Source organism: Gallus gallus, chromosome 5 (genome assembly GCF_016699485.2).
Source record: "Gallus gallus isolate bGalGal1 chromosome 5, bGalGal1.mat.broiler.GRCg7b, whole genome shotgun sequence".
NCBI classification, from domain to species: Eukaryota; Metazoa; Chordata; class Aves; order Galliformes; family Phasianidae; genus Gallus; species Gallus gallus.
The window spans coordinates 35,369,796-35,393,984 of record NC_052536.1 but is presented as its reverse complement, the minus strand read 5'-3'; the positions used below and the strand labels follow the sequence as shown (position 1 = coordinate 35,393,984).

The window sequence follows — 24,189 nt, the reverse complement described above, 5'->3', positions numbered from 1 at the left end:
TCAACTGAAATAATGCAACAAGATAGACGGGTCTAAATGACAGCAAATTGTTAAAATTTGGTGATCACTGAGGTCTCCCACAGAAAAGTGAGGGTTAATTCCAGTGCTTCAAGGCTAGCATTGTCGTGCTTCTGTCTCAATTGCACTCATAAGGATTCAAATCTTTAAAATGGAGTATGACAGTTGTGACTCATGGCCCATCTATCATTTACCCTGAGCAGGGGACTTTGTGACTCAATTGGGAACATGCTGAGTGAATCTCCTTACTTGGAGTTGCTGCACCTACGAGAGTGAGCCTCTTCCTCCTCTAAATAGTTTCCTACACACATCGTTCCTGTACAAAATCAGTCAATATTTGGGTGTCTCAAACAATGAAAGTAGCAGTGGTGTCCTGAGACAGTGAATGCAGTTAAGACTGAACTCATCTTTGCTAATGTTCTGCCTAATACGGCATTTTTTGAAGTGAGTCCCCTTGATAAAACTCCAGGAGGCACCAAAAACTACATCTCAAAAATACATGAGAAGCAGCTTGCTACTTGCTCACTAGTAGGTTTGTCTAGACCACACAGCTTGTCATTTCTCCAGAGTATTGACACACTACAGCAAGGAAATGAGAATAATGTCTCCCAAGATATGCTGGGAACAGAAGAGCAAGGCCTTAAATGAGTACCTCTCCAGTAGTAGGTCAGCTGCATGTGCTCAGTCATATGAGAGGTGAAAAAGAGCTCTTATACATATTGACACAGGCTGGTTTTTTTTTATTATTATTATTTTTATCATCACAGCAAAACTGAATGCATTTTGGGATAGCAGAATTGGTGCTGGGCAGTTGCTCGCACTGAGTGTGATGCAGTGCTAATGATGTTATTCCTTTGCTCAAATCCTGCAGGTCTTTATTGTTTTCCCCCTTCTCCCTGAAAAAGTAAAAGCATTTGATCTGACCTTAAGGTCCTGCTCACTATGGCCTTCAAAATGGCTACCTCTTTGCTTACGGACCTAACTTCATCACAAATATCTGCAGTTTTAATGCTATAGCAGCAGCATTCCTGGCATTGTTATAGCAACTGTGCATACTGTCTATCTCAGAATATCCTGCACTATATCCCTGAGCAAAATATTTTGTACCTTAGCAAGTACACAATATTTTTGTTGTTTTAAAGGATCTATAAAAGCTCCTACTTTTTTTCTTAGGTAAAAGCCCCATCTCACTGCACTTGCTCTGTGCTTCCTGGGTTTCTAACCATCTGTGACATTTGTCCAGAAATGCTCCTGATGCTGATACATCCCTTTTGTAATGGAGCAAGGAGAACTGCATGTACTTCTCAGTATAGAGCAAGTAATTGATTTACACAGTGGCAGCAAAGAGCGTGGCCCCTCTCTCCTGGGATAAATGAGTGTAGCAAAATTATTGATGTTCCTAATTAAAGTTGGGCAAGGCCAAAGGAGAGGTAAGCTTGTTCAGGGGGAAGAGGGGTTGCACGGCCAAATGCTCCTGTTTTACTGCGAGTTACTGGGGTGGAGCAGAAGTGATGTAAGTATCTCTGTGCTCTGAGGAGGGAAGGCCGGGAGGTTGAACAGTCCTTCCCGATGCTTCCCCTTCCTACAGCAGCCCGGGGAATAATTCTGTCTGTTCAGAGCCTCTGCTTTTTCTGCTACTCTGAAGAAGCTTCCCAGCTGTTAGCTCTAGCTCTTCTAAGCACAACACAGCCCTCTGCTGTGTGCGGGTGGGAAGGCTTACAATTTGGCTACGCTGATTTCGCTAGCCAATTTTTCAGGCACAGCTTATATTGACATTGCCTTCCTACTCCTTTCTTACCTCAGACTGGTGTAGTGTTTGCTTATGATATAAAGCTGGCAAACGTTTTGTTTGGCTTTCTTGAGGTAATATGTAAAAATCAGTAAATCTCCTAAATTTTGCAGATGAGAGCTCTTCATCTACCAAGCTCCTCTACAAGGGCAAGCCCACACCTGTGTGAGCACAGAAGTGTCTGCACACCTGTGTTCACCCAGGGGGGAGGGGTGGGCCTCAGGTGTGGAGGGCAGTGCACTTCCTGCAGCACTTTGGTCAGGAACTCTAGCTCTGGCTGCCTTTCAGCACAAGCTGTCTTATATGTGTAGAGTATCTTTTATATGGAAAGCTCTTGTTTTTTTTTTCAAGCTGCATCAAAGTTTCTCAGGTGAAGGCAGCTGCAAAGTCTGCAGATTTCCACGTACAAAAGTTACTTCAAATGGCGTTTCTGTGAGAAGACAACTAGTGTAAGTACAACCATTAGCTGTATTACCATTAATATTACTGCTGTGCTAACAGATACCTGCATTTACAAATGCTTCATTTGTGTCTGCTTCTTAATCTTCAGAGCAAAAGTAGCTCTCAAAGGCACCGCATGTTTACCGTAGAAGCTCCTGACTGTTTCTTGTCCTCATAGGGCTGTATGAGGACACCTTTTTTTGTCTGGTGGAAAAAAAGACAGAGCATATGGAAAAAATTAGTAGGATTGAAAGACTCCTGAATCCTTTGAAAAGTGCAGTGGTGGAATGTCTCCTGACTATGTTCTGCTTTTATCTGCTTATAATAGAGTTTAGAAATCTGCATGAAAGCAGGGGTTGGACTAGATGACATGCAAAGGGTCCTTGTCAACTTCAGCATCTCTTTGATTATGGGGCATCCATGCTAAAATCGATTTAAGGCAATAGTGGAAAAAAATCTCTCTTCCCCCCTCCCCCCCCCCCACAGGGATGTGGGCTGAGAAAGGGCAAAGGGCAAAACCAAAGGAGAACAAGCTCCTTGTTGTTTGTTTCTTATAATGATGTTATCAAACAAAGCGCTGTATACAACTTGCAGAACCAAACACAGAATAGGAGACCCTGTTGCTAGAGAGAAATGAAGGGCTGGTTTCCAGCAAAGCAGACATATAATAACACTTTGCTCCCTCCTGAACAACACGCACAACTGTGCTTTCTTCCTAGTGTACGTTTGAGGCATACTGAACTCTTCTGTAATTCGCTTCAGCTGTAGCATCCCTGAAAGGTCACATCAACAGCAGGAAGTTGTATGAAGCTGGCAGCTTTTGCGTAGGACCAGCAGGGATATTTTGGGCTGGGATGAAGGCTGCTTAGAAGTCTATGTGGAGCTTGCTTGTGTCACTCCAGCGCTTGCAATTTTACTTCCACAAACATTCCTGTTTGGAAATTGAATATTTAGAAGATACCAACACAAAACAAAACAAAAACCTTCCCAGGATAGGAGAAATCGAACCCTCAAATTGTTTACTACTCGGGTAGGAAGCATGAGTAACTATTTACTTGTTCTTTCAACACTATGTGCTTTGTCACATAAAAGGATTTAATAGCATGCAGCGTCTTCTCTCTGAATTATGCATGACTGTGGACTGAGTGGTAATCTACAGACTGCATGTGGTCCACACATGCTTCTGTTTCTTCAATTGTTCAAACACTGTCCCAAAAGCCAGACTCCTCCTCTGGCACACATCCAGGCTAGAGCTTGATCTGACATCTCTCCCAGTATGGGTGGGCAGGAGGTAGGTGCTTCCAGGTCATCTGCAAACCTGCTGCTGCTGGTTTTCCTGATGGCAGGGTGAGCATCAGATCATCTCAGCAGGTGCTGTGCAAGCTGTGTCTGAGGGAGGGAGCAGATGAAGTGTTTAGGCAGTGCTTGTGGCTGTAGGTGTGTTTGAGTCATGAATGTATCACAGTAGGTGTGTGTGAAGGGGGAAGGATGGCTACAGGACCTTTGCAGCAGCAGTAGCCTGAAGCCTCTGCAGTGAGTGTAATCCCAGGAGAGGTCAGCTCCCGAGCTCTCCAGCAGTATAGCAAAACTCTGGCTAGAAAGTCCTGGTTAGTGACAGGGTTGCAAAGGCAAGCCATCAAACTCAAGATTTCCTGGGATCAACTGAGTAGCTCTAAATTATAACTGGTAGCACCTCTGAATTTACATTGCAAGGATGATGCTGGACTTAAGTCCTGATAGGCACTCAAATTCCCCTTCAGCCTGACCTCTACTTGGTCCTTAGTTTGCTTGCAAGGATTCAAAGAGCTCTGTAAGGTCTTCAGGCCTGCTTACTGCTTTCAGAGATATAAATGAGTGGCTATGTACTGTCGTAATCTAGATGCCATCAGAATAACTCATCAGCAGACCTTGCTGATCCTTGATACCATTACTCAATCTTAACTCCAGCCAAAGATGGACCTAAATTAGAATGTTGGCTCTCAGATCCTCCAGATCTAGGGAAAGTTTGAAGCTGGGCCTGAATTCTGGTGGTATGGTCTCACTTCCAGTCCTGTGATTTAGTAGACCCAGAATACAACTTCTGTATCTCTCAAAACATAGATTTTCTTTTGTGTACCTGGAACACAGCAGTCAGGCTGTCGCTAGATTCGTTTGTTTCATAGACACAGGTAGCCAGTAACAGATGCTTTGAAACAGATACAAGAAACTGCACTGGAATGGCTGGCTGAGGCCCTTTCTGATCTTTACTTTAAAATTTTGGATGTTGAGAGCACATGGCCTCCCTGCATGATCTTTACCACAGAGCCCTTACTTCTCATCCCTTTCTTCACTGGTTTCAGTAGGACTAATTTGGCATTGTGGGTCTGTTCAGTGAAAAATTCATCATCATGATGTGCCTTCTTGTTCTATGCCTATGCTTAATTTCTGCAGCTTGCTGTTAAACATACAGTCTGTTTGCTTTGGCAATGATACAGGAAATATGTCTGAAAGGGAGTTAGAGAGAATGAATCTCAGGCGCCAGTGCTTTTATAGCACCTCTCTGCTATGCTTCTGACTTTAAGCATGTTTAGTGGCTTGCTACATGCAGTAAGTCTCCATGCATAACCCCAGGGGCTGTTGCCCAAATAATTGGACAGAATCTTCTCCAGTATAACAAGCAAGCTGAAGAGAGTGGTGATTTAGCAGTTGTCCTGACACAAATTCATTTTAGTATAATGATGACAGAAAATGTCCTGATTTTCTACAATTAAAAGAAAACTGAGAGCAGTTTTAGACTGTATCAGACAGCTCTAATTGCTACTGCTTCAAAAAAGAAAAAAAAAGTGCAATTCAACCTCATGCACACGCTGAAAAAGGACAACTTCTCCCATAAAAGGAGGATGTTAACAGCTGAGCAATCTCTGTAAAGATGAGGCAAATAAGATTGGCACAAACCACTGCTATTAACTCTCTGAATAACCTTATCCTAAGATCTGAATTACTTACGTTGTTGCCATGTTATTTTATTTAGCTGCGATCCACTTTTAATGCTTTAGTTACAGAGTATTTTGTCAGAAATTCTGCTTACTCTTACTTATTAAAATACATGAAAAGAAATTGTTTTCAACAACAACAACAACAAAACCAGATTAAGCCAAATTTCATGGAAAATGCTATTAACTCCTGTCAACAACTGCTGGCTGTTCATGCAAGATAATAGATACCCTCCCTGGATTGTTTTTAACTTGCTTTGGACACGTATTTTGTAAAATAAAAGGAATTTCAGCTTGTGGTCTTTTTCAGCTTCTATTTGCATCAGTTACAGCAATTTCTGTTGCCTTTGTGAGGAGAAGGATCAGACCCTTGGTTAAACCTAGACACGTGTTCCTGAATACCTGCTCACAGCTTGAGGGGAATCTAGCAGTGGTTTTGACAAGAAAAACCATTATTCATCATGCCTCATTTAGCAGGCATCAAATTTTACATTTTCCCTCTGCCAGCTATTCACTCTCCCGCCCCTTCTCATCAGTCAAATACAATTAATATCACCTTAGCTGACTGTTCACTTTGATTATACAGTCTAGTACTATTACTGGTTTCCTTTCTTGACATTAGCAAACCATGAACAACGATTTATAACCAAGTTAAAACAATGTTGCTGGCATGTCCATGTACCTGATCTTCTCTTTCTTATTCTAAATATCTTCCAGGCTAATTAAATGTCCCTATGTTGTTTCCTTACGCTCTGGCTCCTCACCAGCCTTAGTATTCCTGACCATCTTTTACTGTGAATTCCTTTCTGCTGTCAGCTCTTCTGTACGACCCCTTATTGACTGCCATTCAGAGAAGATTCTGTTTTGTAAGATTTCTTTGTCCTCCCTTCTGATGTACCTTCCTTGTAAGTTCATGATGTGGTCTCTGACCTCTGAAATAACATCTTCTGTGACATTTAGTCAACACTGTGTACTGTGTTAGTTCAATAGAGTCCTTCAGCTGATGTTCCCCACTGCTCAAACAATAACAAAAGGAAAATTGAGAGTCTGGAGCAGATAGTTGCTGGTATTAAATGAACCAATTTGCTGGGCCACCTGCTGGTAACCACCTCATTGCTTCTTCAAATACACGTTTTACTGGAACGCTGCAAGTGCTTCTAACGTATCCGGATAGCCACTCGGTATGAATCAATGCCAGGAGGTTATTGCTGGGATCACAGAAATCAGAGGTGGGAAAGGTCTGAAGGAGTGTGGGTGGGTTATGCCCCTTGGCCAGAGGAAGGTTAGTCAGGGCTGTGTGCTGCCTCGGGCTGTGTCCCATCGTGCTCTCAGTGTCCTGCCACGTACTCCTTTCTGTGAGTTACTTGGATTTTAGAAGCGATGATTCTTGCTATAAAATGTACATAATGTGTATCCAAACCTTTTACTGAAAGTCCAGGAAGAACGTTGCGCTATCTCTGTTAGCCTAGGATGTTAGTGCAAAGGCCTGTCCCGAGGAACTGGTCATGCTGCACTCCTGGATAGAGTTTTGTGTAATCGCTGTGGAGGTCTGTCAGGCAATTGGGAGCATTGGAGCCACGTATCGATGTCTGACTGATAACTTCTTAATCTGGCATCTGCAATGTATTCTGGCAGTTGGCATGCTGTGGGCTCTCTGGGTTTCACATTGCACTGTGGCATTAGTGGCTGTGCAACAGATAGGAGTTCTCCATGGGCAGTCTCCATGGACCCGTGTCCTTCTGTCTTCCAGAATTTTTCCTGCAGAAGTCACCTCACTCCACTGTCATTTATTTATTTATTTATTAAAATCCAGTCAATTTGCTCTTGTAACTGTATACCAGCTGGTGAAAATGGCAAGTTTCAATTGCTGCTAGAAATCGTTGTGTTCTGTGACTGTGTACACTGCTAGAGTTATCAAACGCAGAAAGGGTGATGTTTTGACCCATTGTAATGGCAACGTATACTGGAAACTTTAAATCAGTCTGTGCTTCTGTGCCTGGTCTGAACTGATTTTAAGCTTTCTACAGTGCAACTTGTGCTGTATGACTGTTCCGTCCTTGTCTACTCAAAGTTTCTCAAATTGTTAACTGCTTTAAAAGTCAAATTATTTTGTGGACATCTTTTATTTTTATTTCCATCCTTTCAATTGCTACTACACTGCTACTCTTCTGTCAGTAGACTGTTACCTAAATAGGAGCTTTAGTGATCTTGTAGTTGGCATTAAATGCAATATATCTATCTAATACATTGCATTTAATATAATCTAATATTAATCTAAAACATCATGTGTTAGAAGAGGAATTCCAGACCAGAGGGGAGAGTCCCACTCCACACAGCAAGTTATCATCTTCATGGATCACTGGCTTCATCGTCTGTCTCTGCCTTGCATTTTCTGTTACTGTTTCTATCTTGAGATGTCTACCTCAAGACTTGCAGGTCCATGTATGCCCTAAGGAAGGCAGAAGCCGTGGGCCATGGAATATAATTGCATAAATGTAGTGCCCTGGCCTCATATCATAGACCCAATCTGACAGTAAGCGATGGTACCACCAGAGCCAACATAAACCATCCAGTAAATGTGTGACTTCCTGCGAAGTAGAGATGCTTTAGGGTAATGCTCACATCTCTGTTGAGTTTATCATCAGGCTCCTGAAGTAGCTGCAGACGTTCCACAGAGGTGAAATCTGCAGGGTTCCATTTGTGCTTCCCGACTAACACCTGCATGCCTTGTGAGGAAGTAGCACTGGTCTATGACCCACGCTGACTGCTTTTGTCCATGCCAGCTCTTCCACTGTGTTACTAGGGGTCTAGATTCTGCAAGCTGGCAAAGTACCTGGGGGTGCTGAGAAACTAAATAACGTGTTGCCCAAATTCTTTGGTTAGTCTATCACTGAGACCCTTATCATTTGATTATTTTAATTTTATGAATTCCTGGAGGCCAGGGGGAGGATTGGGATCTCACTGTGCTAGATGCTACACAGACATGAAGAAAGAGACTTGCCCTGCAGGTCTTTCAATCTGCACGCAAGAAGATTAAAGATAAGAGAAAAGGAAATATCACGCAGATATAATTATCAGATGATAAGCTGTAAATGTCACATTAGTTCCACATTAGACTCTTTCCCTTGTTTTCTTGTTGTATCCCTTTACTCCTACCACCAAAGATAAGAGGTAAAGAAAGAAGAACTCCTGTTAATATATCTTACCTATGGCTAAAGAGCAACTGGTATCTTGTAGGTCTCTAGTTATTACAGTTCATTTTTCTTCCTTGACGTTTATTATTATTAGAAGTGTTAGCATTAATAATGGCATTTCTTACTTTTATGGAGCCTTAGAACTGACAGAGCCCTATTGGAAAGATGCTCTATAAACAGGAATACTTCCATTTCTTAGTTGGTTCAGCAGCCCTTTTTTCAGCAATGTAGAAGAAAATGAGAGTGCTTAAAAAAAACCAATAACAACAACAACAAAAAAATGCCCACAAAAAACCTCAATGATTATAATATGTGGTTCAAATAAGTGTCATCTTCTTAAGCCCCAACCCTCTTAAGGGACAGCAGAATTTTGTGCTCTGGAGAAATCTGTATTTTCCAACTTTGTAGCTATGTAACAATCTGTACACAGACATCAGTATGCTTCCCTGAAGATTGTGCTTCACTTAGGTGAAGCACATCAGTCAGCTGGCCATACTTGAGCCATGTATGAAAGAGGATCAATTTTCTTCATATGTTTTGCCTTCTAATGCTGCCCATAGCTTCAACAGCTTTCATTATTTGTTACACCTGTGAATTTGGTAAAGCACAGTACATAAAATGTACCCAAAGCCTCCTGTCGTGTCAGCCTCTGGCACGTGCCATGGGAAGAAAGGAAGGATTCATCCATTGAGATCAGTGGAAAAACTCACCGCACTCCAGAAGATGGGGTTTCAAGACATACGTACTGTGATGTGCATGGCACTGGCTGCTCTCAAATGGTACCGCCTGCAGAAATTTTCCCTTCTGTTCTATGTGAAGGAAGTCTTAAATGTAATTTAGGTTTAATGCTCAGTGAAATGTTAGTCCTAGAAGCAAATCTAACAGCAGGATCCCAAACTGTAATGATGATCAGAGCACTGACTCTGAAATAAGGAAGGAAAGGAAATCTTCCTCTCAAAAGCTGTCTAAGAGGTTCAATGGCACCAAACCTTCTCCTGAGGCAGATTCCATACAGCCTCATCAGTAGCAGAACCACAACTTTTGCCCTCTGCTTTTTCAGAGTTTCAAACACACACACAGTTTTGTGTGTTTAAGATAATCTAAAGACTTATTTTTCAGCAGGGCCTCATTTTAGGAAACAATGATCTCAAGGTGTTTTCAGGAATTGCTACCATTTTCCCTTTTCTCATTTCATCTTTTCACAGCAGGCACTAGATGGTGCTATGTTGCTGCGTTTTAACTCAGAAAACACTTTTAGCCTGCTTTTTAGCACATGGAGAATAGGGCCTCTCACATTCCAAACGTGTATATTAAAAAGACCTCTTTCTAACACTGAACTTGAGATTTTGTCAATGCAGGGCCAGCTCCAAATCTGAAATTGATTCCAGCCCAGTCTGCTTCTTTCCTTTTTCTTTTAAACATGGAGCTGCCATAGCTGTATTTCCTCAGACCATGTGTAGTATGTTTCTCTCATCAGAGACCTAAGGTTGCTAACAACAACAGTAATATAATATATAATTCTTTAATCTCTTCCTGTAATTCTCCATCTTTCCCCCCTCCTTACACCCTCTCATTTCTCTTCATTCTTCAAGTATTAGTTAAGAACATGAAGAAAAATACCAACAACTCTGTTTAAAACAATTTGCTGTATTTTTCAGCAATAAAAATATGAATTAAAAAGGAATTAATCATTTCTAAAGGAAGAAATCAGTACTGTCTGCTGCAAAAGACTGTACAGGCAGCCTTTTCAATATGATGCATAGAATGCCATACCAGGGCAGTACAGACAGGCTTTTCAACCATCTCCCCCTCCCCCTGCCCCACAGTTTTGCTGCTTAAGTAACTCAGCTTTGTCTTGAAATGTGTCTGCATTTCTCCTCCTGAGCTTTCCTGGTGTGTGTTTTGCTGATTGTATCACTGAGAGTAGAAGGCTTTAACTGACCCAGGCTATTCCTAGCCTCCTCTTTTTCTAGACTGAAATACTGTGCTTTGCTGTTATGTTGAGGAGTCACCGTAGTAGGAGAGACACTGGTTTGTGTTCAGCTCCGGGACAGAGGCTGTACTTGGGTATGCAGATGTGGCCCCGTGTCCAGCTGATGAAGAAGAGTGGGAGATGAAGGGTTCACCTGGTGCTCTGCCAGGCCTCCTGCTGTGTCTCACCTCACCGGTGGCTGGCTCTGTGCTCCAGCTGCAAGGATGGGGTAGTGGGGCAGCCTGGGGAGCCCTTCAGTTCTCCAGGAGTCGCCTGGAAACTGTCCAGGTGGGGGGACCTGAGGGATGCATGCAGAGGCAGGCGTGGAGCAGAGCTTGCCATTTGGGTCAAAGGCCTGGTGGAATCTTTCCAGCCTGTTCCACAGTAGACTTTCTGAGGTTTTAGAAGGCGTAAAGGATGATGCTGTGGAACAGAAATAGGGAAGTCCACTCTCTGATCCCGTTCAACCTGGAAAATGAGACTGAACTTTGAAAAAGGGTCTTTTCACACACACAGAAATAAAGTAAATAAATAAAAAAAAAATCCACAGTTTCTAAGAATCCAAAGTTGCAGATGAAAGTACCTGTCTTCAGCCATCTTCAGGGTTTGTTCAAAGATTTGCTTTTGTGTATGCAATCCAAAGCTGGGCGTATCTCGAGCGAACAAGCAAGCAAAATGAAATATGGGTCCCAAATGTAGAGTTTGGAGGGTCTGAGTCTGCCTCTACTCCAAATCCAGAGAAAATGTGATAACTCAGTTTGAGAGGTGAGAGGTTCCAGGGCCAGATTTCATTCTTCCAGATCTTCTCCCTTGGTCTTTCTTTAAATTCTTATTTCTATTTAGGATGGATGTTTGCAAAACATAATGTAATCTTCTGTTGCTGAAGTTACGTGGAAGATCTAAAATAACAATCAAAAAGAAGAATATTTTCTCATTACTACTGACTGAGTTTACACACACTGTTTGTTAGAATGGATGGAGAAAAGCCAATGAAATGGTCTCATTGCAGAAGTTTGGTAAAACGTATTGCAAAATGACCACCATATTAAGGATGGAAAAGACAGGGAATTTGCTGTGACAGAGACTGTGTGAGCTCGAGGTGCCCTCAGAATTACCCAGGCAAAATTCAGCTGAACTGTATATTTCAAAAACTGAGATGGGAAAAAGAGCAGTACATATTAGTCTCTCATCTGTAGGAAAATAGTTAAAATGACAACAAAGACAAGAAAACCTACATTTCAATTTCAATACATCTATTTGAATTATGGCTATTTGGTACTTTTGAGAATAAATTGCATTTGAAATGGAATCTTTCTAATGACTTATCTTTCAGGCAGGTATTGTGCACACCTTTTTAATGCATTTTACATGTTTGGAGGGGGGAAGAAAAAAGATGAATTATGAAGAAGTTAAGAGGAAAATAATTTCAGGAGGTAATGGATGAGCTCTGTCTGGAAGATTAATCAAGGCAGTTGCAAGAGAGTGCCAAAAGCATAACTGAAGTAGAACTAAATATCTGATTGTAATTAAAACTTTAGCCTTCTAATGGCTCCATGAAAGATATTTTAATAAACGTGAAATGCACTTTCTAAATGGCACGCTAACTTTTAATGACTTGGGTGTTTTGTTTGATTAGTAACCTGGACTGTTAAATTAAAGCCAACTGCAAATGCATGATAAAATATTGATGGTTTCAGGCAAATGAATTGGGGGAGTTATGCTTGACAGATTTTTGGTATCATTAAGGATTTTAACTGGTGGAAAATATATATTGCTGGTGCTTAAAGATAGTTAAAGAGGATCTCGTCATTTGTATGCCCTAGTTTTAATTTTACAGTAATAATGGGAAAAAAATCTGAATTATTCACAGATGGTTGGTCAAGAGAGGTCACTTAATTTAAAAAGTGTTATTTTAATTACACCTGTTTCTCATTTCCGGCATAGAAAATTAAATATTTGGTAGTATTTGGTTATTTCTTTTTCTTAGAATGCCTGGAGCCTTCTTGAGGCTTCTGTGTGTGCTCTGTGTGTGTTAAAGAAGGAAGACTGACATGGTAGAAAGATTTTTATTGTTTCTAGTATGAGAAGCTTTACTGGAAGTTAATTAAATTAAAGAAACATAATGGTGTCTGCAGGTAGAGGAAATACCACGTGGGATTTCCAAATGAAGTGGGGATGGTCCCAGAACTCAGACTCTTTCAAAAGAAGGTCTACTGTATTATCAAAATTCATCGGTATTTCCAGTGTTTTCATGTTATTGAAAAAGAGATTCAAAGGGCTGTGGTGAAACTGGTAAAAGTTTATGTGGTTTCTGTTAGTTCACATCACCTTAGAATGGGTTCTGATTTTATTGTGTGTTAGACTTTGCAAGTGCCAAAGCAATAATCAGAGTAAAATCATACTTCCACTGAACTTGTCAGGGATGCTCCCAGGGGTTGTTTCTTCCTAAAGCTGCCACTGGTTTCATTACATCTTTATCTCCTCTCTTTTTGGTTCCTGCTCCCTGTGCCCAGGCAACTTCTCACCATCCTGCTGCTCCCCAGGGCAGCCCCCTTTTTCTCCCAAGGTCTGCAGCAGCAGCTCTGCTTCGCTCTTTATCTCTGATTTTCCTCCTAGGTGGAGGTGGTCAGCTGACAGCAGAACAGTAGGAGGTAAAATGACACGTCGTTTGGCTGAAGCCACATGAGAATACTGTTGTGGGTTGTCATGGAAGTGTTACTATGGGCTTCCCAGCAGTTCGTACCCGTGTTCTGACCAAGTTAGATTGTGACAAGAGGGAATCTGAGAACATAGCCTTCATTGATCCTTTCTGAGCATATCTGAGGCAGAAGTTGGGGAAGAAAGGCCAAGGCGAAACAGTGTAAATAAAGGTAAAAGTAGGCAGCTGCTGTCTAGAATAGAATATCATGAGACTACCTGAGCTATCTTATAATGCCACCTGGAAGTAATGGTGAAATACTGAGAGTACTCAGAGGGAAGCTCCAGGTCCGTGATCACTTTGAGCAGAAAGCAGAAACCTCCTACAACCATTAAGTAATTTCTTAGGCAGAAGGTTACATGGCTCAGTAGACTCTGAACTGGTCTGTAATGTCTTTTGGCTAATATAAGTTATCCTTAGAAGAGTGGACTTCTGACACACAATGAAAGATGAAAACCAGAGAAAGCCAGTACAGCTGTGTGTCTGTTTCCAACAAGTTTAACTGGTGCAGGTATCCTTTGCCATTAGAGAAATCTCCAAACTCTGAAACTATGATAGTTGCTCTTCTGTATTTCATGTTGTGTTCCACTTGTTTCTCCATGTACAGTAGACACCACCTAATGCAACAGGCATCTCAGGTTAATTTTATGCATGAGACTATTTCAACTAGAGCATTTGCAAAATCAGTACCTTGGACTGCAAATGCTTCAGAGCCATCTTCTCACTGAGTCATGCGCAGTACTGAGCACACTGCCGGGGCACAACCAATAAATTAACTCCCTAGAGACTCCCATTTGTCAGAGAAAAAAGCATCCATGTTCAATAAAAGATTCTGTCACTCTTGCTTTCTGCAGCTCTTTCGGATTTATATATTCAGCTGATGATGAGCCATTCAGTATGATGGGTGTGATGTGTCTTTCCAGTTGGACAGGATGACCACAAATGTTATTAAATTCCACCAGTCTGCTGATGGAAGACAAAATCTGTTCCCACACAGTATCAGTACCGGCATAGGAGATAATGCAATATTTATTTATGTACAGGAGGCCGTAGATAAAGTTCCCATATTGTGAGCCTTGTGGAATGCTGAACGCTCATAAATGATGTACCAACTTTATCCTGGCAGGACTGGCAGATATAAACACCACGATATTCCTGACTGGCTCAGTTTTACTGTCATCCAAATGGCTTAGTATATAATGTAAAAACACATTTGAGTCAGCGAATGCTCGTTTTTGAGTGTAGTCAGATGGATTTCTACTGTGGAGGCCCCTGTTTGATGTCTAAATTTGCCTCCCACACTCTCTTGATATCAGCATGCTTGGAAGAAAACCTTGATTTAAGCTGTTTATGGAGGTTCCATGCTCGCTTGCACAAATCTTCTGACACTCAGCCAAGAAGCTGGCTTTATTCCTCGCTAGGCTGAGAGAAAAACACTTTAAAAATGATTTCCATAAAAACCCACAGAGCAAGTGGGAAGTGGAGTTCCTAATTGTTGATTTCAGCTGGTGGAACATAGCCAGTGTGGCCTTCTCGTGTCTCTTCAGCTGAGGAAGTGGATTTCTAACTCTTCTCTTGGAATAGCTCACCTGGGTTTTTTAAAGCAGCCTGTGCAACTTCTCAAAGCTAGATAGGTACCCACCTCCCTAGCAAGAATGGGGGAGACCCATAGGGCCAGTTCGGCCAGAACAGCCAGACTTTGGTGAATGCAGTCATTCCTGGATCCAGCAAGGATCAACTGGAGCAAACACTGCCTGAGGAGTTTTTGATGCCTCTTACACTAAGGGAAATGAAATTCATAGGTGTAATTGTTAAACTAAGTAGGTTCCCCGCCCCCCCCCCCCCCCCATGTGCATTATTGAAATGTTGGTAGGATTTAAATCCACAATATTATGTGCTCAGTACTTCCTGCTCTGTTCTTCTAGTGGTATTTTTTCCTCTTTTTTCTCATGATTTTCTTTTTAACCCTTTTGTAGGTTCACTCTTTTTATCCTTGTCTGTACTTAGGCCATTTGTTCTGAATCAGAACAAGGAAATGGTAAATCCTGCAAGTCCTCATTTATCCTCTTAGCTACTGGGTTTTCTTTCCTGCTTGAGCAGGAGTACCTTTACATGCCATTATATTTAGCTCTCAATTTCTGGAGAAAGGAAAAGGAAGGAAGCCTACATCTAGTCACATCACAACACACCTAAAGTGCTTATAACAAATGGTGCCAGTCTTGTTACTGTTTGCTTCTTGAGCTTTTTATTCAGTCTCTCTACATTTGCAATGTAATTTATATGAATTTCTAATTGTGACCTTTTATCCATTTTCCCCATCTTCCCTACCTGCTCCTAACATACGCTCCTCTCCAGCTAGACTCCTCATCATTTTCAAACTGCTGAATATTTTTTCCTCTTTAATTTTAGCATTTCTTCTTTTGCCCTTCTCAGGTTTCTCTCTCTTCCTCTTTATTTCCTGTGTTCTGATCACTCTTTGCCAAAGTATTACATCATCTTGATCTATCATCTTGATCTTACTTGTTCTCACAAGGATACGGCTGTTCAGTCTTCCAGTTCTCCAAAGTCTTCCCACATTTGGTTTGCTGCTAAATGCCCTGTGTTCATTCCCTTTGCGTCCTCTACACACAAGGAATTGGTTAAGCTCTGCAGCCTTCATCTTAAAGAAAAAGAGAAAAGTGAGGGGAAGATGGATCAAAGCCTGGGGCCCTGGAGGGTGCCACAGGGAGTGGTGCTGGGTTGTACCATGCTGGCTATGATGTGGGGAGCTGTGTCCCCTGTCCGTAGAATCACAGAATCGTGAAGGTTGGCGAAGATCTCTAAGATCATCTAGTCCAACCTTTCACCTACCACCAATATTGCCCACTAAACAATGTCCCTAAGTACCACTCTACACATTTCTTGAACACCCCCAGGGATAGTTCTTTAGCCCCTGCTGCCTAGAGTTGCCCAAATGTGCCAATATGGCACATGGATGCCGCGATGGAATTTAACACAAATGTTGGTGATGTGATAAGCATCACCTCCCGACATTTGATACTGTTCTGCCTAGAAATCCTGTATAGCCAGCCACCAAAGTTCAGGTAGCAATGGAGTCTTCGCTATTTGTGCTTCTTAAATAGCAAAGACTGTGTGTGGTAGAATGAGCAGGCACTGTCCTTCCTGGGTCGGTTTTATTTCTGTACAGATGCAGGTCTCCTTTCTCCTTGCCTTAGCTGAAGGCAAATTCAGGAAACATGTTAATAAATGATGCTATTTAGTAGCTATCGTCATGATGAGGACACTCTTAAGAGACAGTCTTAAGTTAGTAGATATATTCACAAAATAACCACCAAGTTTTGACCCACAGCACAGACTGCATAGAGATTTGCATCAGTGTGCGTGCACCAGGAGACCCCAGGACTTGTGTACTGCATCCACTCACCTACAGAAATTGAAGGTTGTTTTTGTCAGTGAAGATATCTGGAGACATAGTGAGAGGGCAGTATCTGAGGCCTGGTAAGGGCTGTAATGGCAGCTAATGAAGCCAGAAACTGCCTTCTGCAGTGAGGCACAGCTTTAACCTCCTGCCACTCTGCTCTGTGTTATATGACTGGAACTGGGAAATACACTTCAGTATCTTGTCAAAATTCTTGTGTAATGCTCCTATTGAAGCCACTTTGATAGTGTAGTCCTTAGTGGGATTTAAAAAAAACAACACACAACGGAATGAAAAATGTTCTGTCACGTTCCAAGTTACAAACTGTAGCTGGAGTAATAAAAGGTCACTTTGCCATTCAGCATCCGTTTCCTATTCCTTTGAAGTCCAGCATTTACTAGGAAGTAGACCGAGATATTTCAAAAGTTTTACAGGAGTGTGGTGAGGGAGAGACATAAATACACGAGTAACATAAGTGATTATCTGGCGCCGCCTTTGCTGCCAAGCAAAATGGGGCCTACCCTTGTTCTGCCCATGCCCTCTGCAGAGCTGTCTCTGCCTGGCCCTCTGTGCTGTGCCTCTTATACAGGGCTGCGTCTCTGAAGTGTGTGGAGAGGGGGGAAAAAAGCCTTTTCCTGACATCTCCTTTGTTATGTAGCTTTCCTTTGCTTGGGAGGATTAGAAAATATTTCATCATCTGTTCCCTGTCCCCTTCCTCTCTTCTCTGCTCTCTCCCCCAGTTGTCAGAGCGTGAAAAGAGAGAAAATACCTAGAAAAAGATGTTTGCCATTCACAGTCAGAAGAAAAGAATAAGGTAGGCTGCAGAGTTTCTTGAAAGGTAATTTCTTTTGCCAAGCTGCTCTTGTAATCAGATAGGAACATATGGAAACAAACAGGCAACCCAGCTTTCTCTGCTCGTGGCTGGCAAGGAAAATGTTATTAAGATTATCGCAGACTCTTTTCTAAGGGACTGATGTCGGCTCGTGCTGAAGATGTAATGCCACAGCCGCCGTGTGACACGGCAGCCCCGAGAGCTGGAGCCGATGCGGCCCTCGTGCTGCAGGGGGCAATGCAGCCCAACCCAACCTGGCCCTGCAGCCCTTGCTATAATCAACTATTTCTGACAACAAAGGCCAAAATTGTGCTCGCGGTCTGGGGACGGTAATGCTGAATTCTAGTGCAAGGATCAGTCTCCTTTGTGCGGTGATTACGCATTGTACGAAAAATCCTTCATCAGCCACTGAGACATGTCCATGGCGTGAAGCAGAGCTGTCTGCTCCCTGCTGCAGGTGGGCTCGGCTGTGGGGAAATGCTGGGGCCCGCGCTGCACAGTGGTTACCTTGGGCAGATGTCACGTTGGGATCCCTCAGGTGCTTCTGCACAGTGCCAGCAGTAGCAAACAGCAGTGCAAAAGGAGGGCTTGGAAATCTGGTGGGGTGGTTTCTCCTTCAATCACGAGCTCTTTCACAGCCAAAAGGAAAGGTCTTTGGCAGACAAGCTTGTATGAATAAGCACCATTGCTGAGAGTGGTCATGCCGGGCCCCCCACGTTGGTCTTCCAATTGGATCTTTCCCCAGGGTGGTCATAAACTTGTGCAGGAGTAGCAGTTGAAGAGCTGGTGCAGAGAGGAATGGCAGCTATGTGCTTAGAGCCCAATGTTTTTCCATTCAGACCCTGACATACTTGATGCAGTACAGTAGAGAAGTATCTTCACGTGCTTCAGGTATGAAACATACATAGTGGGGATGATTGGGGATGTAGTGATGCTCAGTGACAAAATGGTGATATGCAGCAGCCATGTTGCCATCACCTCTCCTGTTCGCAGCATGTGGTGTATGGATAGCAGGCTCAGTGCTCTGTAGCACAGCAGAAGAGTCAAAAACAGCTTGAGGAGGGAGAGAAAGCTACCAGGGGAGAGGGATACTGCCCGTGGGGACAGGAAGTGTAGTGCTGGCCATGAGCTGTTGGATTGGGTGGGGCTTAGTGTCCATCGGTTAGAGACTGGAAATGGGATGTGGAAGGTGGTCAAAAGGCTTGCTTAGCTGTTGGGGCCAGCTTGTCTGCCTTCACGTTGTCAGCCACTCTGGACTGTGCTGCAGTGATCTTGACCTTGCTCTTGTCCTGAGCCACCATGGGGACCACCACCAGGCCAGCCATGCTCTCCAGCAGCTTCTGATGTGGGTTCCCCAGTGATGCTCAATAACTATTATTGCTTGCTTTTGTTCCTGAGCACTGTAGGTGTTTCTTAGGGGTATCCTGATGTCCAGACTCATGAGAGAGAGTGCCTGAAGCCCAGCTCACCATTGTTCCTACAAGCGAGCACAAAGCAAGTGCAGTGTGAAATTTTAACGTCCATAAAAGTCACTGTCTAGACTTCAGTGTGAGCATTTTCTAATGGTATCACTGGACAAGCTCTGTATGAGGCTGGAGGCCTTTTCTGATAGATAGGACGCTGCTAATGTGGGTGTTTTGAACTGGTGCAGGTCAGGTGCTGGGGCCAGGAGGACCCTGTGCCTTTGGCTGCTGCCTTTGGCATGAAGCAGCGGTGTGGAGCTCTCTGGTGCTTCTGGCACTATAAGTTCAGTGAACAGCAGAGTTTATTGCACTTAAATTGCTATGAAATTGTGTCTTATGGTGAGGTTCTCCCTTATCAAAGTGCAAAGATTGGTCCAAAGATTGTCCTGCAGTTATGGCACGTACAAAGTATCTCCAGTGCAGATTCCCTGACACTTAATGATTCAGTTTTTTTTTCCCACTAGAAACGTTCCATAGCGGAAGCAGTTAAGTTGTGTCAGATTTAGTTAAAAGCAAACAACAGGTTCGATATTACTGGCAGGAAGCAGAACTGATAGATACAGACAGCACAGCACGTCAACCACATCACCTGGATAGCTGGATTGAAAATGAATAGCAGATGTTCTTGTTAGGATCCTCAATATGCAGCACAAGCCAAATATTAGCAAAGATGAAATCTAATGTTTGAGCAGGTAGGAGGCTAGCAATTTAGTCTGCTTATTTGCAATAATCAAGCAATGTAGAAGACTAAAAGTTAAGATCTATGGTGCTTCTTACAGTGCAGGACTTGTCTAATGGATAAGTAAGAAACACTGTTTTTGAAAATCGGGAAATGAATGTATTTGTTTCTTGTTCTGTGTGAGGGAGGAAAAAGAAAGCAGTGTCACTTAGAGCTTAGGTAACCTTGGATTCCTCAGGCAGCTCGTTTGTAATATACAGTTTGTAATAAGCCAGTTTGCTGGGCCCTTGTCATTGAAAAACTCATGAGGAGCTCACTGCTCTCATCTTAACTTTTCTCAGGTCTGTGGAAGTTGCTATAAAGGAGGAAAGTGTTAGATAACCAAAGTTAGATTCAGTAATGAGTCGATGACGTTACTATAAAACTGCTAGATTAAAAAGTTAATGATTAAAAAAAAGGGCTTTAGGAAGAATCCCAAATTCCCTGTGCTGGGAAGCACTGCTGTCTGGGACACCCTGTGCAGATAAGTCTCTTCCTGCCCCCATAGGGGAGTCAGTCCCACCCCCTGCCAAGCACTCCAGCCCAGGAGGGGCAGCTCAGCACCTGCCTGATGTGGCTGGTCCTCTCTTGAGAAGCAGCAGGTCAGGCTTCAGGGGGTTTCTGCTTTGGGTTTTATAAATTACTTCCCTCCGTGCACGGTGCTGGCAAAGCAGGGCTTTCTGTTTGTCTAGCTGCTCTAGATACAATTTTATTATTAATCACATCAAGGGAGGCTCATAGGTTTTTAGGGCTAGAAGAGACTATTATTATAATCTAGTTTGGAAAATTTCTTCCACAGTGCTTTTGTGTTTTGTCAAAAAGAAAAATGGTATTTGTTTTTCTGTGCCCTTAGGCCTTAAGGTTTAATTTAACTTTTTCATAAACCAAACAAGAACCACAGAATGATAATTATGGTAGAATAGAAAAGAAAAAAAAAGGTATTTTCACTTGTTGGGTAAATTTCTGAAAGATTTTTTTTTTTTTTTTCATTTTAAAATAAAAATCTATGCTAATTTTAAATGGGGAAAAAAGAAAACCCTTCTAGTAAAAACATAGACAAACGCTTTAACTGTGATGCCACGTGAAAGCCCAGGGACAGGGCAATGGGCACTCCCAAAGCTGAGTTTTAACGCATCTGAGTAACAAGTTGAAATGCAGCATAGAGGAATTCTGCTCACATTTCTGACAAGCTAAACTTTCAGCTATTTTTGATGTTCAGCTCTTAGGACTTGTTTAATATTCAACACTGGTTTCATCATCAAAGAAATTGAGGCAAAATTAAAAATTCTTTTCCTGGGCCTGTTATTTTCACAGCTTCTACTTCCTTTCAATTTTGATACCGCCATCCATTCTGATAAAAGAAAATGAAGTGTGAGGAACAAGGCAGGCAGGAAGGAGACAGAAGTAGAAGTGCTTTTCAGCACTGACTTCACCTCTGCAGAAGTTTATAATAAGGTGTCTGCAGATCACTCCCTGCTGAAAGCTCTAACAAATAACACCCTTGCTCTCGGAAAGTGAATTAAACCAGTACTGCAGTGCACTGCTGCTGCGAGTGCCGCGGCACGCTGTGATCTCCTAGCAATCAGTCTCTTGTCTAGTGCTGTGGAATGGCTCTCTGCTTCTTCCTATCGAGCAAGTATGACTTCTGTGCTGTTCTCATGTGTGCCAGTCCCCCCCCCACCCCAAAAGCTTTTTGTTGGAAGCAAATGCTTCCAAAAGCTTGTTAAGCTTTTTAAATAGGCTCCTGGGGCTGGCTCTTAGGATTCAGAAGAAAACACTTATCAAGAGCAGGGCTTGCAAGAGCATCCTCTTTCCCCAAATGAATGGATGAAGGGGGAACCTGGCCTGTGCAGGCACCCCCAAGGGCAGTGTGAAGACAGTGAGCAGCTCTGGAGGGAGACACTGAAGCTCTGCATTACAGCAATGAATTAGGGTCAGCCCTGGCTATGTCTGATTTCCAGTGTGATCTTGAGCAAGTTAACCTGCTACCCACACGCAGTGTTCAGGAACTACACAAAGGATGTGACACTGAGCTCTGTACCCCGTGGTCTTTGAGTGCATTTGCACTGCATCCATGCGGCCCTGAAGCACTGTGGCACCCAGCACTCTGGGATTTCCCTCGTGGGAACACAGCATGTGCTGCTGTACAGCTGCTCCCACAGGAAGGGGAAGAAATGGGAGGTTTGCTGTGATGAAAGGAAAATTGAATGAATTTGGGCTAGTGCTCTAGACTTCAGTAGGCTGTTAAATACAAAAATCAATGTTAATTCAACATTATAGCTGAGCTTTTAAACCTGCTTGTTAACCTGTGAAGGCCTGTAATCTCACAGCGCCTTTTTGACCCCAGACAGGCCAGGATCTGAAACATTACTCACACAGAAAACTAGTGAAGTGCTCTGCTTTTCTGTAACTCCGAAAGAGTTTGGCAAAATGTTAAATAGAACTTGCCTCAGAACAAATCTTTGGACAAGGTGCTCTTTGGGTTAACAATCTCCTCCTGTGGTCCCACACTCCTTGGTACCACGATGACCATCCCTGCCAGGCATCATGGCATGGCTGTGCTGGCTGGCAGTGCTGTCGAGTCCCTCTTGTTGCTGTTGGATGCTAGCAGTTAAAAACTGCCTTTGTGATTGGAATGTGTATTCCTACTCTCCATGACTATCAGCAGTTTTACGAATACTGTTCTTTACATGATACCGCTCTTTGCATAAGAAAAAATGCTTTAATTTACATAGTCTCTGGAGGGACTGCAAACAAAACCTGTAGCCTGATTGTTTTTCCTGTCATTATCTATTTTTCTGAGGACTTCTTGCATGTCATTTGCCAGTATAACCTGATAATTTATTGGAATTAATAGACATGAGTTTACTAGCAGCAGAACATAAGGAGCATTCGCTGTTCTGGTGACCCTTGTCTTCTGTTCCGCTAATAGCAGATGCAGCCTGGCAGTGGCTTAGGATCCTCCAGGGCTGCAGAGAAGATGAAAGGCTGTGCAGCTGCCCAGAGGGGTGTGTTAGGTCTCCTTTCATGTGATTCATCATGGGAATGGGCCCAGATGCACCTTCCTGTGGTTAAAAAGGGAAATATTTGTAAAGCTATGTAGACATTATCATATCTCATATGTGCAAAAGGGTCAAGCTCAGGTTGTCATGGGGATTGTGCCTGTAGTCCTTGTGGCACTGATGTCTGCAGGAGCTTTGACAGCCACGTTAATTCAGTTCTGTGGTTTTAAAGCCTTCCTTCCTAATGTTATTGTTAATGCCATGCAGAAATCTGAATGTGGTGGAATCTCCAGCAAGAGATCGAAAATTGGTGCTTACGTGCGATTCCAATGGGCTGTGGTGGGGTATCCAGCGCTCGAGTCCCTATCCTTCATCGTAGTGCTTTCTCAGCAAGGCAGGAGGCTGCTGGCCTTGCTCTGAGCTGCATAATGCTGTGTGGGAGCCAGGTACATGCCGGAGGTTGCTGTCCCCATCCTCACAGCTGAGCTCCAATAGGTTCCGCTTCCTGTTGTCTCTCCTTGGGATGCTTCTACTTGGCACGTGGACCTCAGAGATAAGGACTTGGTTAACTGACTGGAAATGGATGGAGAGGTTCCAGCTCTGAAAGGGATGCTGCAAAACTGGCTTCCTGTTTCTTTCTTCCTCAAATTTAAACTCCTTAAAAACAAATCCCTTCGCTCCCCAAATAAGCTCTTTACTTCTGCCTTTCAACCCTAAATAGCTTAGCATATAAGTAGCTTCTTTTTGAAAAAAGTCAACGCTGTCTGTGTTTCTGTGATCAGATGCTCAGAGTGAATTTCAGTCTAATCCTAGTTTTGAAATTGATTCAGCTCAATGACCTTGGGCAAGTTACTTAACCTCTTGGTGCCCCAGTTTTTCCATTTGTAAAATAGAGAACAGAATACCCTTGTGAGCTGGGTAAGCATGTCCTGAAGCTTAATTCAGATATGCCAACTTTTAAAGGGCCTTGAGCTCTATGGCTGGAAGCGTGATGCAAGGACAGAGCAAGATTCTTGTTGGGAGCTTTGTCCACTGGCCCTCTCCATGCAATGGGCTCATGTTCCGGATGAAGCAGAGCCATTAAACAAAACACCGACACAAAGTGAGTACTTGCTAGGAATTGGGAGAGCATATCTTGGTCCCACCTCTGCTTGGATCTACAGAGGAGCAGAATTACTTCGCCCCTGTAAGGCACCGTGCTAGGGAGGAACAGCGGAAGATGAAATGTCAGCTGTACTTGACCCTACTGATTTCCAGCCCTATTTGGTTTGAAACACGACATGTGCAGGCTGGAGGAATTCTGGAAGCAAAGTGGAAGTGTTGGCATGCCCGTTTGCATACTAATACACCCCGAATGCCATTATTTTTCCAGCTTCCACAGCTGTGTTATGACTGTACTAGATCTGAATTCTAAAAACCAGCCAAAAGGTTTGTTTGCATGTATATGTGCACTGAGGTTTAGCAAGCAAAACTGGAAAGCTTTCTAGTTGTCACAGTTGTGGTGGTGATGATGGTTTTTTTTTCTAAAACTCAGTGCACTTTCGTGCTTACGTTAAAAATTATGGATCAGCTGTATTTTAACAAATGTCTGCTCCCTGGATTTATGCAGTTGATGGTCTCTGAGCTAGTTTGAAAGGTTTCCCCCTCTGTATTGCAACTGGGATTTCTTCCA

The 24,189-nt window shown here is 42.9% G+C and overlaps 1 protein-coding gene across 9 annotated transcripts in view; it reads left to right on the top strand.

The window, feature by feature from the left end:
- LOC112532533 overlaps positions 1 to 24,189 on the top strand; it is a 153,205-nt gene that overhangs the window by 1,978 nt on the left and 127,038 nt on the right. For 2 of the 9 annotated variants that reach the window (XR_003075428.3, XR_005860490.2), the window contains exon 2: positions 2,159 to 2,256. The exons of 1 other annotated variant lie outside the window; for it this stretch is intronic. The gene's annotated coding sequence lies outside the window, so the exon portion shown is untranslated. Of the gene's footprint in view, positions 1 to 142; positions 2,257 to 13,124; positions 13,257 to 23,481; positions 23,620 to 24,189 lie in introns of those variants that run through there. 6 more of the 9 variants (XR_005860494.2, XR_006939477.1, XR_006939483.1 and 3 more) reach the window with 6 other exon arrangements.